Raw genomic sequence first — 14439 nt, forward strand, 5'->3', positions numbered from 1 at the left:
ACTAAATCGGGAGAATGACACCTGAAGTGTGTCAGGAGGATTAGCTAAAATAATCCCAGCAAAAGCGCTTCGCGGAGGCTCTGGCACATCGTCAGCCCTCAGTAAATGTCTGCCACCAGTATGATGGGAATCAAATTTTCAGCTTTTAGAGAATTAGCATGCTTTTCAAGGTTGTACTGGACTGAAAGGCAGAAGGGGGGGGAATGCCAAGAAATGATTTCATCTCTAATATTCCCGGGCATGTTCATATTGCTCCCCTGCCTCTAGTCCACAACAAGTCTCGGCTTTTTCTCCTTCATTTCACAAGTGTGGAAATGGAAGCACCCTTTTGCTCAGAGGCATGCGAATAAAAAGCCACCCTCCCTGGGGGCCTCTGCAGGGCACTGGCAGTGCCACCGCTGAACAGACCGGGAAGCAGTCTCAGAAACCCCGGGCTCCTTCATACTATGGACCTCTTGGGGTGGGTCTGCTGCTGATGGTCTTGGACCCCCGAGATAACACAGCAAGTGGAGATCCGCTCCTTCAGAGCCACTCCCAGTCCACTCTGCTCCGCCCAGGGTCTACAGGCTCCCTGCTCTGGGGCTCAAGGCTGTGTTTGACCAATGGGCAGGAGGACCCGCATTTTACAGTCAACGCAGGACACAACCCTACCAGACCAAATCACTCAAGCAATCAAACAGTATCATATGCGCTGCTCTTGTTAGCTGTCATTGCATCTGCTCTTGACTCATGGAGACCGCATGCACCATGGAACAAAGTGCGGTCCGGTCCTGCACAAGCCCTGTCATGGGTTGCAGGTTGGACCATTGTGATCCATAGGTTTTACTGACTGGTTTTCAGACTTAGGTCACCAGACCTTACTTCCTGGTCTGCTTAGTCTGGAAGTCCCATTTTCATCTGTTCAGTATCTGATCAGGATGAAAGACTGCACTAATAGACAAACAGTAGCTAGGCATGAGATGCATGGATTGGGAATTGAACCTGAGTCTCCCCCATGGAAGGCAAGAATTCTTCCACTGAACCATCACCGCCTCCAGCAGAGTAAAGAGCAAACTTTTCTACATATATGTGAATTGATTCAACAGGAAAACGTGAAAAATCGGTGATTATTTGAAACAAGATGATTTCCTCCTGTTATTCTGTATTACTTTTCTGCTGCATGAGTGTTATTATTTAAATTAAAACAATAATAGGACTAATTAACAGTGGTAATGAGGAGTGATTGATAGCTAGACTAATTAAACAAGTAATACATATAAGAAAATAAAATATTCTTATAATGTTTCTATTCTCTGATGTAGCCATTTATTCCAACCCTTCATTCCAGATTTAGGAGGCCATAGTATTATGGATTTTTAAAACACACAAATATAAGGGAGTTTAAAAGAAGACCACATACGGAATACAGAATGCCTTGGGAAGTGGATTATTGCAGATGCTGTTAAGTTAAAATTTAGCACCTTATCATTTGATCTCCCTTTTGCTCCATTGGGAGCCTTGGTGCTGTAGTGGTTGAGTGCTGGACTGTTAACTGCCAGGGCGGCAGTTTGAACCCACAAGCTGCTCCAAGAGAGAAAGACGAGGCTTCTCCTCCTTTAAAGAGTTTCAGGCTCAGGAACCCATGGGTCATTCTCGTGTTTCCTACAAGGTCACTGTGAGTCAAAATAGACTCAGTAGCAGTGAATTGATTCAGTTTAAATTTGTTCTAGTTTTCAACATTTTCCCCTCATTTCAATTGAGGTGTTTTATGTTTTACTTCGTTATTGTTGTGAGCTTTGGTTATTTTTTTAAATATTTTTTTTTGGTATGAAATCCAGGGTAGGTAAGTCCTTAGAGTCAGTAACTGGATTGATGGTGCCTTGAAGCTATGACAGGGGAGTTTGGGGAAAATGGAGAGCTAATAATGAGAGGTACAAGAATGAAGAGAAGATTCTAAATTGATTCTGGTGGTGATTGTACAACTCTTCCTGGTGTGATTGAACTATTGGATTGTCTATGTGAATTATAAGCGAATAAAACTGTTTTAAAAACTAAAGAGAGAGCCGTTCTCGGAGAACAAGAAAGAGAGAGACAGCAAGCACACAAACCTAAGAGACAAGTTAAGCAGACAACCTGTTACAGGCCCGGATCTTTCTTTCTTTACACCTGGCTTGTTTGGCCTTTGGTTCACAAAGGATGCCAGGATGGTTTGCTAGGCCACTGTCTTGCAGATTTGTATGGCTGACTACGCAAAGAAGGTGTGTAAGACCCCTACCAGCAGAGGAAGGAAAAGTCGGTTATGTCAATCGATGGAGGCACTTGGAGTGGTGGAGTCCAGCAAGGGGATTGGTCAGTTTAGTTCAACCAGTGGATTAGTCCATTGTTATGTCATAAGTGGCTCGAAAGGCCACCAAATGGACCGAGTCACTGTGAACATGAGGAGTCAGCTCTACAGAGATGGTCAGAGGCAAGGCGAGAAGGAGCAGACAGACAGAGCGCATTCAGCGCCTTCAGACAGAGGGTTTGCCAGTGGGCTTAGTGTTGTGGTTCTTGTGTCAAGGATTGTAGCACTGAAGGCAGCTGGAGGTCTAAGAGAAAGCGCATCCGGCAGCACAAAACCGAGAGGAGGGAAGAAGGCCAAGAGGAGATGTGCATGGCTGAGGGGAGCCCTGTCCTGAGGGATTAGGATCGTTCACGGGGAGCGGGAGAGCTGTCCTACACTGCAGAAGGGAGGGATCTGCTCCTCGCTTTGGGGGACCCTCCCTCCAGACCTTGCCTGGGTAGGGCTCGTTCTTGACCCTGAGTCGTGGCCCGTTACTTCATATGCCCTTTCTCCGCCATGTTCCATCTGAAGGTCTTGTCAGCATACTGTGTGGCGTGCTGTGTTTTGGTTATTGACCCCCTCAAGCCAGTTACGTGTGTCTTTCGTCTGTTAAGAAAATAGCACCCCTTGTGAGCCGTCTTCCTCAGTGCTGCCGGGTCATGCTGGCTAGGGCATTATGATCATTCTATTTTCTAGGATCTGAACTTTTAGAAACACGACCACAGTGCAGATGATGGCAAACTTTAAGGCAGCTCTTAAGCAATACAGGTGCCCTGGTGGTTAGTGGGCTACAGCTTGGGCTGCTGACCACAGGTGAGTAGACTGAAACCACCAGCCTCTCCATGAGCGAGAGATGAGGCTCTCGACCCCCATTCAGAGGCAGTCTTGGAAACCCCGAGCATGCCCTATAGGGTCACTAGGAGTCAGAATCCACTCATTGGCAGTGACTTTCTATCAATACAACCACAAGAGCCCTCGTAAGGCAAAGTCAAAGGCGGACGGTTAACACCCTTGACTACAGACTGCCGCGATGAGGTGGTGCTGTTGTTAGCTGCAATCAGGTTGGCCCCCAACTCCCGGCGGCCCTCCGTCCACCAAAAAGAAAAGTGCCCTGACTCGCACCATCCCCACGGTTGGCTGAAGAGCTGACCATTGTGAGCCATCGGGTTTCCACAGGCTGCTTTTGAGAAGTGAGCTGGCGGACCTTTCTTCCTAGACAGCCTGAGCCTGCAGGCTCCGCTGAGACAGGTTTAGCCTCACAGCCGCGGGAAAGTCATGGCTGACAGATGGGTGGCGCATTAGCCGGGAACCAAACCCAGGACTCCTGCACGGAAGGTAAGCGGTGCCCCTTGAACCACCACTGCAAGGGGCCATTCATTCTTATGAGTCACAGTCATGGTCGCCAACTTCGCAGCCAGAGGAAAACACACAGGCAGTCTCATTTACACGGAACTTAGTGTTACTTTCAGGTCCCACGTTTGGTGTTTCCTGGGTTTGTTTTTGGCTTTTTTTTTGGGGGGGGGGGAGCTGCTGAATTACTTTTGTACCAACACACACACCTCCACACACAGCCTTCCATACTAACTGCAACATTGTTTTCCCAGGACTTCCAGCCCTCCATGCTAAAACCAGGTCAGCCCAGCCATGTTGGCCCGCTGACCACCCTACCCACAGGGAGCAGCAGAGTAGCTGCGAGGCAGAAGGAGAAGGCAGGGAGGACATCTCTTCCCCCGCTCCCTCTGAGGGATTTCCTTAGGCGGACTGTGTTGTTTGACCCAAACACACAACTCCTGTCAGGTGGCCTTCTCTGATCCCGGCCCCAGAGCCCACTCTCTCCCTTCCCGGCTCTTCCTAGGCTCCGGGGGCTCCACTGCCCTTTGTGGTTTCTTTCCACCCTGCCTATTTATCTACCATTTGTAAGTCATTATTTTATTAAAATTCCCCCAAATTACCCCATTTGTGTGTGCCATCTGTTTTCTGCTAGGCCCTTGACTGAGTCGGTAATGGATTCCAGGAGGCACTCCAGCAAAGAGACCATCGGGATGGGATTTGAGGACTGACTTGCTCACAGTGGAGTGCTGCCATGGGTCCCCCAGCTCACAGAAGTCGGTCATGTGTGTTCCTTTCTAACTAGGCGTCCAGGGAAATGATGTGCAGAGCTTGAAATTGTCCAGGGTGGGCGTGTTGACACCATGGAAATTGGGAAATGCTTCAAATGCTGAGCGAGGGCTCTTTTCTTTCTCTTTTTGGAATTGAGACTCGGTTGTTCAACGTTTGCCAGCACACCCTTAGTGGCTCACCTGTTTAAGTTGCCCTTGAATACCTCTGTTACCAGGAGGTGAGGGCCACAGGTAAGCCACAGTGTCAGGATTACGCCATGCTGACCAGTGGGGACATGGGGTAAAGTCCAACTCGAGGCCAAAGGATCGAGAGAGTTGAGTGTTATCTTGAGCTTGTTGTTAGGGACCATCCAATTGATTTCCACTCACTGTGACCCCATGGAACAGACTCAATCTACCTTGTGAGGTTTGCTTGGCTATAGACTTTACAGGAGCAAATTACCAAGGGAACCCCTAGTGCCTTCACATTGCCAACCGCTCAGTTAGTGGCCAAGTGTTTATTTCTCGCGCCTTGAGAACCCCTTAGAGTGCTGTAGTGACTGTAAAGTCAGCTGACATCTTCTGCTAGGAATAAAGAACATGTAGTCCACTGTGTAAATATTACAGCCTCAGAAAATCCTATTGGTCAGTTCTCTGATTTTCAGAGTTGCTATGTGTCAGAATCCACTTGACAACAGTGATGCTTTTTGTGGGGAGGGCGACACGACCTCATGTTAATTTAATGGATTACATTGCCAATGGAAAAATCTTTTCCAAGTAAGGTCACATTCACAGGAACCGGAGGTTAGCATTTCAACATATCTTTTGGGGTGACATACTTCAACCCATGAAAGTCACCTGCTCAAAGCACAGCCTTCCACGGTTCTTGTGCTTGAGTAAGAGCACTGGTAAGAAAAGACGACGACCCTGAGAAATTAGTAGGACCTTGGCCTGAGAGTCCTCCCTGTGCCCCATCTACAGAGCAGCTTCCCCATCATACAGAGGAGTTACTCTGAGGAAGTTACCACACGTGCCGATGCCAATTCTCCTCAGGACCCACTCCCCCTGGCTCGTCATTGCCTCCTCCCCCAGGATAACTGGGGAAGCACCAGGCCCTGTCCCAGGAAGGAGCCTATTCAGCAAAAGATGAACATCTATCCTAGTCAGCAGGAGTCTGAGGAGTTTGACAGTTGATTCTAAAGAAGAAATAATGTTTCATAGGCATTGTAGTGCTGTCAGGTAAGCATTGGACTGTTAGCCTCAAGGTCAAGAGTTCAAACCCACCAGCTGCTCTACAGGAGAAGGATGAGGTTATTCCCATCAAGATTCATAGCCCTAGGCACCCGATGTTGGGTCACTATGAGTTGGAGTCAACTCAGAAGCAGTGGGTTGGTCTTTGCTGTGGTGGTGGATCTGCTTCCCCAGGTACCCATTGAGTACTAGAAAGTAACACTCATCTTAGTCCACCAAGTCAGAAAGAGCCAGAAAGCCCATCGACTACTATAAAGAAATTCATCTAATACTTACCTGACAGGGCAGGGGAGATACCATGATCACGAAGGTGGTTTTCCCAGGGCAAGGCTTATCCATTGCACTCCGGATGTGCTGACCCCTGCAATTTCCCCAATGTGGGAAACTCGACTGCATAATGTGTGGTAGTGGGGGACTGCGTTGGCACTCTCTTCTGTTAAAAAAAAAAAGACATTAGACCAATGGCTCATGGAGATGGTAAAGTTGGAATGCATCTAGGGTTACCTAGCTTCTAACCACACCTCCTGGAGGCTGCAGAGGACACTCTCCACCAGACATTCTCTGTTGTTCCGAGGGGTCATCAAGTCAATGTTGGCTCCTTGTGACCCCATGTGACAGAGTGGGAGTGCCCCATGGGTTTTAGAAGCTGTACATTTTTTCATCGTTTTATTGGGGGCTCGTACAACTCTTATCACAATCCATCCATTGTGGCAAGTACATTAGTACATTTGTTACCCTCATCATTCTCAAATAATTTACTTTCTACTTGAGCCCTTGGTGTCAGCGCCTCATTTTTCTCCTCCCTCCCCGCTCCCCCTTCCCTCATCAGCCCTTGATAATTTATAAATTATTGTTATTTTGTCATATCTTACACTGTCTGACGTCTCCTTTCACCCACTTTTCTGTTGTCCATCCCCAAGGGAGCAGGTTACATGTAGATCCTTGTAATCGGTTCCCCCTTTCCACGTCACCCTTCCTTCACCCTCCTGGTATCACCACTCTCACCACTGGTCCTGAAGGGATCATCTGTCCTGGATTCCCTATGTTTCCAGTTTATGGGCTGTAAATTTATGGGTGAGTGTGACATCAAAATCCATGAAGCTCTCTGTGCTTCATAAACTGGAGAGGGCAGTTAGGGTACTATAATAGGACTGGGTTCTCAGCAAAAACAGGAGGGGTCCAGAGGGGCAACAGAGAAGTATCATAATCAGGGGGATAGAATGATAATTAGAATATCTTTTTAAATTTTAAAAAATTATTATATTTAATCCTTTTATTGGGAGGTCTTATAGATATCATAACATCCCATAGTTCAATCACATCAAGCAGTAGTGTACAATTAGTACCAAAACATTTTCTTTCTTCTTGAACTCCTTGATATCAGCTCCCTTTTATCCCTTCCCTCCCCCACCCTACCCTCCAGGAACCCTTATTTTATTTTTTGCCGTATCTTACACCATCCACTGTGTCCATTCACATGCAATTCTGTTGTTTGCTCCCTTCAAGTGGGTTTACCCAGTCATCAGTGCTAACGCTGCCCCTTCCCCTCCTCCCTCTGGGTGTAATACAGCACTGATGAAGCACATAACCATCCGCTAGCCTTTTCGTAGTTCCTCCCCTTACTGTGATGGTTTTTACCTCATTAATCATGTTAGATTTGTGTATGCTCATTAGTATCTTTAAGATTGTTCGGTACATGAAACCAAGACAGATAACCCTTCAGAAACAGTAACAGGAGTAATGGTTCCCTGGGGGTAATTAGAATATCTTGATCGCTCTGTCCCCCGCTCCTATTCCTGACTCACCGCTGTTCACTTTCATTGAGGAACAAGCCGGTCGGGAAGCGCCCGCTGCCATGGCATTTAAGGACACCGGAAAGACACCTGTGGAACCAGAGGTGGCCATTCACCGGATTAGAATTACTCTGACCAGCTGCAACATGAAATCCTTGTGTGCTGACTTGATCAGAGGGCCTAAGGAGAAGAACCTGAAAGTGAAGGGACCAGTTAGGATGCCTGCCAAGACTCTGAGAACTACAATCAGGAAAACTCCCTGTGGAGAAGGTTCTAAGACCTGGGATCGATTCCCAATGAGGATCCACAAGCGTCTCATGGATTTGCACAGTCTGTCTGAGATAGTGAAGCAGATCACTTCCATCAGTATTGAGCCTGGAGTAGAGGCGGAAGTCACCATTGCAGAGGCGTAAATCAACTATTTCAATAAGTTGATTTATCTGTTGGTTAAAAAAAAAGAAGAATATCTTGATCACAGGATACGAAGGCAAGAGTTAATTGATGACAGGGTGCCAAGAAATGAGGTAGATTGATAGATTAATAAAGTAGTTTTTGATATATGATAAATAAAATCAAAGTTGGTTCTGATGAAGTGATCCTATAAAGCAGCGTAGAACTGCCTCTTTGGATTTCCAAGACTGTAAATCTCTACAGGAGCAGACAGCCTCACCTTTCTCCCTCGGAACCACTAGTGAATTCGAATTGCTGACTGTGGCTAACAGCCCAACACGTAATCCACTACACTAATAGGGTTCGTTATATAGTGATTAAGTGGGGAAATGGTAGATTCAATGGTCAGAAACCTAACTGGACTCTCCATCGAAGAACTCAAGTGCTCTTAATCAATTCCCAAATCTAACTCAGTTCACATAACTAGAATCCCTTGAATGGTATAGAAGCAAAGACATTTGAGGAAATGTTCTGCCTTAAGTAATATTAATTACTTATCACAATATAATCCAGATCTCTGCCATCAACTTGACCCCGAATCATAGTGCCCGTGTAGGACAGAGTAGAATTGCTGTCTTTGGGTTTCTGAGCTTGTAACTCTTTACAAGAATAGAGAGTCTCATCTTTCTCCCACAAAGTAGCTGGTGGTTTCAAACTGTTGACCTTGTGATTAGCAACCCAATGTGTAACCACTCCACCACCAGGAGAACCTTAATTATCCAAGGAACACCATTCTGGCCTGTTCTGTTGAGGACATTATGCTAATTGTGCTTGAGGCCCAGAAAGTAGTAACTAATTTAGATCCTCCCCTGTCCCGGATGTTTGCCAGTGGATGGAAGATAAATACTGCTGAATTGAAATGGCTTGCCATCTAAAGTATGTTTCTAGGGCCACAATGGTCTGGCACAGGTCAGGCTATCTCCTCTAAATTGAGAGACCATTCGTGGTAGCTTGTAAGACCCATTCAAAAAAAGTGAAATGATCACACTATTTACTTTTATATTGTTACACATTTCTATTGTATTAAAAATAGTGATGACGTTATAACACATTATCATTATCCCATGATCATAATTTAGTGGAATATCTTGAACACTTAGGATGCGGCTCCCACCCATTTCAAGTGTCACTCAATTTTGAGCTGAGTCCAGGTTGTGATTTGGACTAGCCTGCCCCGTGGGCTAGTCATCAAATGGAAGTGTTTCCGGCACAGAGATCTTCTTGGAGGTCTCTTTGGTCACGGTGAGGTGCCGGGGAGTCAGCTCCAACTCAGAGTGACCCTGTTGTGGCACATCCTGTGCCATCTTCACACACACGCCTGTGTTTGCCCCGCTGTTGTCGCCACTGGTGCAAGCAATTCTTCCCCTGAAGGGGCTTCCTCTTTCTCACTGACCCGTATGTGATGTCTTTTTCAGAGACCGGTCTCCCCTGCCAACACGTCCCAAGCACAGGAGATGAAGTCTCTCCATCCTTGCTTCCAAGGAGCACTCTGACTCCACTTCTTCTAGATTAGATTCCTTCATTCTTGTGGCAGTCCGTGATGTAGTTAATATTCTTCCCCAACCTCATAATTCAAAGGCATCAGTTCTCTGTCTTCATTCTTCATTATCCAGCTTTCATAGGCATAGGAGGCAAGTAAAAAACACTTCAAGAAGTCTTTTGCAGCAGATTTGCCCAACGCAATACATCGATTTCCTGACTGCTGCTTCCGTGGCAGTGTTTGTGCCCGCAAGAAAAATGAAATCCTTGAAAACTTCAATCTTTTCTATTTAAAATGATTTTTATTGATCCAGTTATAAAGATTTGTTTTATGTTGAAGTGAATAAAGTGAAACTTATACTGAAGACTATAGCCTTTGATACTGATCAAGGCCTCCTTGTTCTCGGAAGGTAAGCTGTGCCTTCGACATATCATAGGCTGTTGATGAGCCCTCCTCCAACCATGAAGCTGCATTCTTCCTCAGATCGCCCAGGTTCGGGGGTTATTTGCTCAGGGTACAGATTGACTAAGGCTGGCAAAAGGATATAACCCGGATGCACACATCTCCTGATTCTAAAACAAGCAGCACCCCATACCCCCTTGTTCCATTCAAACAACTGTCTCTTGATCTATGTGCAACACATGAGCACCATGGCGTGTTCTGGCATGGCCACTGTTCACAACATTGTCCACAGCTTATGATGACCTACACAGTCAAATGTCCCCACATACTCAATGCGACACAAGTAAAAATCTTCCTGGTACTTTCTGCTTCCAGCCCAAATCCGTCATGTCAGCAATGGTACCCCTCATTCCATGTCTTCTTCTGGATCTGCCTTGAATTTCCTTGTCAGTGTACTGCTGTAACCATTTTAAATTATCTTCAGCAACATTTCACTTGTGCTTGGTACTAATGACATCGCTCGGTCATTTCCTTATTCCAATGGGCCACTTTCCTTTGGGACGGGCCTGGATAGGGATGTCTTTCCATCTCTGGCATCTCTAGCGAGGCCTAAAGGGAAAATCACAGCATGGACACTTACCCTTGGGAGCAAGGCATGCTTCTGCTTCTGTGTTTGAAAAGCAGGCACTGGCTGCTAATGGGCCCTGGTAGAAACTAAACACCTGACCATGGAACACCAAGTATCTAAGCCACCCAACGGGTTCTCGTGAAATGGGTGTTACCTGATCCACCCACCATGAAACTGAATTTGCACAGCAGTATTCCATTGTAAAAGTGAAATGGCAAATGTGAGATTGGCCCAGAGGAACTACGGAAAGCCCCAGTGAACTTCATAAACAGAAGGTTCAGGGTCTCAATACACTCACCCCTACATTGTTGCCATCTCCCTACAACCCACACCTATGGCCTCCTGTGGAGGTCCTTGTAACTAGTTAATGGAGGAAGGAAAGGTATGGATTTGATGTATGGATGAGTCAGCATACCATGCTGACATCACCTGGAAGCAGACGGCAGACATATGCAACACTCAGAGAGAACCCGATACAGGGAAATCCTGTGAGAAGCGATAATTCGGGAAGTCCCCTGATATCATTTTGCAGCCAACCCTTATATCTGTGAGCTGGACGGTCCTCAGAATAGTTGGGCCCAGCACACACTACTGCAGGAAGGTCTTCTGAACCACAGCTCAGGTCAAGGCTCGTTTTTGTTTGCTCACCAGCATTAACAGAATCCTCGCGATTTCATTTGGTTTTTCTCTAAGGACAGAAGCATGGCTCTGCCAGTACCTTGATTTCAAACAGCTTAAATTCAGGCATTGGCATAGCAGATCAGAGGCCATATCTTGGGAGAGAAAGCCTGAAAGGAAGGGGGCAGGGAAGGCTGCTAGAAGGGTAGAAGCATTCTAATCCATGGATTGACCTAGTGGTCAATGACTTGGAAAGAGCAAAGTTGAAAGGAAGTACGTTCTTGGGAGTATGCAGATGGATCGCTTAGAAAGGCAAAGAGTATGAAAACATTCATGCTTGTTTCACCGTCGGACATTCGCTGTGGAGAAGGTCCTTAACGATCAGGTTGATTAACCTCATGGGGTGTATATAATGTGGTCATAATGACATAGGTTTCTCACTCTGCTCTTACCCTCACCAGGGCCGATCCAACTACAACTATGACTGAGTTTCCATCTTCTCAACGACAAAGGTCATATCTGAGCCCCAGCATGTCACTATTTACCACTATTCACTAGCAAGTTAATTCTATTGAACCCTGCCATGGATTTAATTATATGCTCTGAAGATACATATACATATCTTGGTCACTATACCTGTAAATAGAAATCTATTTAGAAATAGAGCTCTCTTTGTTAATGGTCACTGGGTCAACCCAAGTGGGTAAATTAGAAATCTAATAATTTCTGAATCTCTTGATACTTGAGAAGAACAGAATGGATAAAAAGAGACACGCAGTGTCAATACCGGGAGGGTGGAGCGAGGGTGGGGTGGAAAGGGGGGAACCGATTACAAGGATCTACATATAACCTCCTCCCTGGAGGATGGACAACAGAAAAGTGGGTGAAGGGAGTGGGTAAGATATGACAAAATAATAAAAATTTATAAATTATCAAGGCTTCATGAGGGGGGGAGATGAGGAGCTGATACCAAGGGCTCAAGCAGAAAGCAAATGTTTTGAGAGTGATGAGGGCAACAAATGTACAAATGTGCTTGACACAATGGATGGATGGATTGTGATAAAAGTTGTATGAGCCCCCAATAAAATGATTTTTTTTTAAAAGACACACACAGGCAAAAGAGATGCCATGTAAGAATGATCTATAAGCCAAGAGATCTAAGAATTCATGGGGTTTCTGATAGGAGAGGACTGGACTCAGCCTGATCTGGACTTTTACTTCCAGAGCCATGAGAAAGGTATTTCTGTTCCTTAAAGCTACCTGTTGATATTACATAAGCGCTAGTTAGCGAAGACAGGGCACTTCTGTCTTGAAAGGACAGCATATTGTCCTCACAGAGGTAAATATAGTCCTGATAGAGATCTGCCTTCTCTAGCCATTTTGCTTTTATCAACACCATTCTCGATGCACATCATAGAGTGACTCATGCCTTGTCAGGGTGAGCTACACTGACCAGAGACACATTTTATGGCAAAGGATGTATGACATAGGACTCATGTCCACATACCACATCACCCCGAAGTTTCTGACCTAATCCAACAGTAGACCAGCCTCAGTCACGGCGCTAGGAGAGAGATGCCATTCGGAGCATCTGGAGCACGGTCCTTCATCAGCCCCAGATGTCCTGAATCAGAGCCAACATGTGGTGTCACTTTCCCTGCAGTCAGGACTGGTGTGGAGTGAAGAAGAGGGTGTCCCTCTCACTGTCACTCTAGAACACTCTGCAGAGACGTGTGCTTCCCAGCCTCCTCGCCTGGGACTTGGGCAGTTCGGAGGTCTTTGTTGCACAAGAGAAAAATGCTCCTGCCAGGAAGTTGGATCACCACGGCTATTTGAGGATCCTCATTTGCTTAACAAACAGCAGAGGAGGGCACAGTGTTGGCTGAGTTATTGATCCTAACAATCAAAGGTAAAATAACATAATGGGGAGTGGAGTTCTATGTTCAGACCCCAAGAGATTCACTGGGATACCGTCCTGGTCCAGGGAGACTCGACAATGAAAACTACTCTAACTCAATAGAACAAACCAAGGACTCAGATCCTTCTAGAATGAGCATTCAGGTCACTGTTTTGGTTTCCTAGTGCTGGCACAAATGACCACAAGTGGGTGGCTTAACACAACATGCACAGATTCCGGAGAGTTCTGGGGGCTGGAAGTTCAAAACTGAGGCATTGGTAGAGCCATGCCTCTTCCCTGGGGAGGAAAGTCCCTGCAGGGCTCAAAAGGTCAATAGTCACTTTAGGACAGTGGTTCTCAACCTTCCTAATGCCGCGGCCCTTTAATACGGTTCCTCATGTTGTGTGACCTCCCAACCATAACATTATTTCCATTGCTACTTTATAACTGTAATTTTGCTACGGTTATGAATCAGACGACCCCTGTGAAAGGGCTTGTTCAACCCCCAAAGGGGTCGCGACCCACGGGTTGAGAACTGCTGCTTCAGGGCAACAACAAAGTCTTTTTCAGACTTTATAGTGTCCATAACTCAGTGCCATCAAGACAATTCCAATAAGACAGAGGGGTACTGGGGCTCCTACAACTCTTATAACAATGCATACAGTCATTGTCTGGAGCACATTTGTACATATGTTGCCATCATCATTTCCAAAACATTTTCTTTCTACTTGAACCCTTGGTATTAGCTCCTCTCTCCACCACTGTCTCGCCTTCATGACTCCTTAATAAATGATAAATTATTTTTATTTTCATATCTTACTGTCTCCCTTCACCCACGTTTCTGTGGTTCATCCCCCTCAGGGTGGGTGGTGGTGGTTTAACGTCGATTATTGCAATCAGTTTCCCCTTTCTCCCCCTTCTTCCTCACCTTCCCCCTACCCTCATGGTATTGCTACTCCCATTATTAGATCTGAGGGGTTTGTCTGTCCAGGATTCTGTGTGTCGAGAGCTCTTATCTCTATCAGTGTACATGCTCCGATCTAGCTGGATTTGTAAAGTAGAACTGGGGTCATGACAGTGGGGGCTGGGGAGGAGCCATAGCGAACTAGAGGAATGTTGTGTTTCTTGGGTGCTAGTCTGCACCCTGGCTGACTCGGCCTTTCCTTGCAACCCTAATGTGAGGGGATATCCAAGAGAGTATAACTTTTAACAGGAGGAGAAAGTCTTGTCTTTCTCCAGAGGAGCTGCTGGTCATTTCAAACTGCTGACTTGAAGTAATTGATTTGGTGGCAGTGAGCTGAGTTTGGGTTTTTAGATCGTGTCCATGCTATCTGTTATTGTTAGTTGCCATCAAGTTGATTCTGACTCATGATAAACTCACATGTACAGAGTAGACTTGTTCCACGGGGGTTTCAAACCTGTGAGCTGTTAGAGGCAGATCCCCAGTCCTGTCTGCCAAGGTGCCTCAGTGTAAGTTCCAACAACCAACCTTCCAACTGAAAGCCAACGCTTAGACATT

The 14439-nt window shown here is 46.1% G+C and overlaps 1 non-coding gene across 1 annotated transcript; it reads left to right on the forward strand.

Moving 5' to 3' along the window:
- Window positions 1-5920: 5920 nt before the first annotated feature.
- LOC142441740 (U1 spliceosomal RNA) lies at window positions 5921-6088 on the forward strand. Its single transcript, XR_012783089.1, has one exon. It is a non-coding gene; the product is annotated as a U1 spliceosomal RNA (small nuclear RNA).
- Window positions 6089-14439: the final 8351 nt, after the last annotated feature.

Source organism: Tenrec ecaudatus, chromosome 2 (assembly GCF_050624435.1).
Source record: "Tenrec ecaudatus isolate mTenEca1 chromosome 2, mTenEca1.hap1, whole genome shotgun sequence".
NCBI lineage: Eukaryota > Metazoa > Chordata > Mammalia > Afrosoricida > Tenrecidae > Tenrec > Tenrec ecaudatus.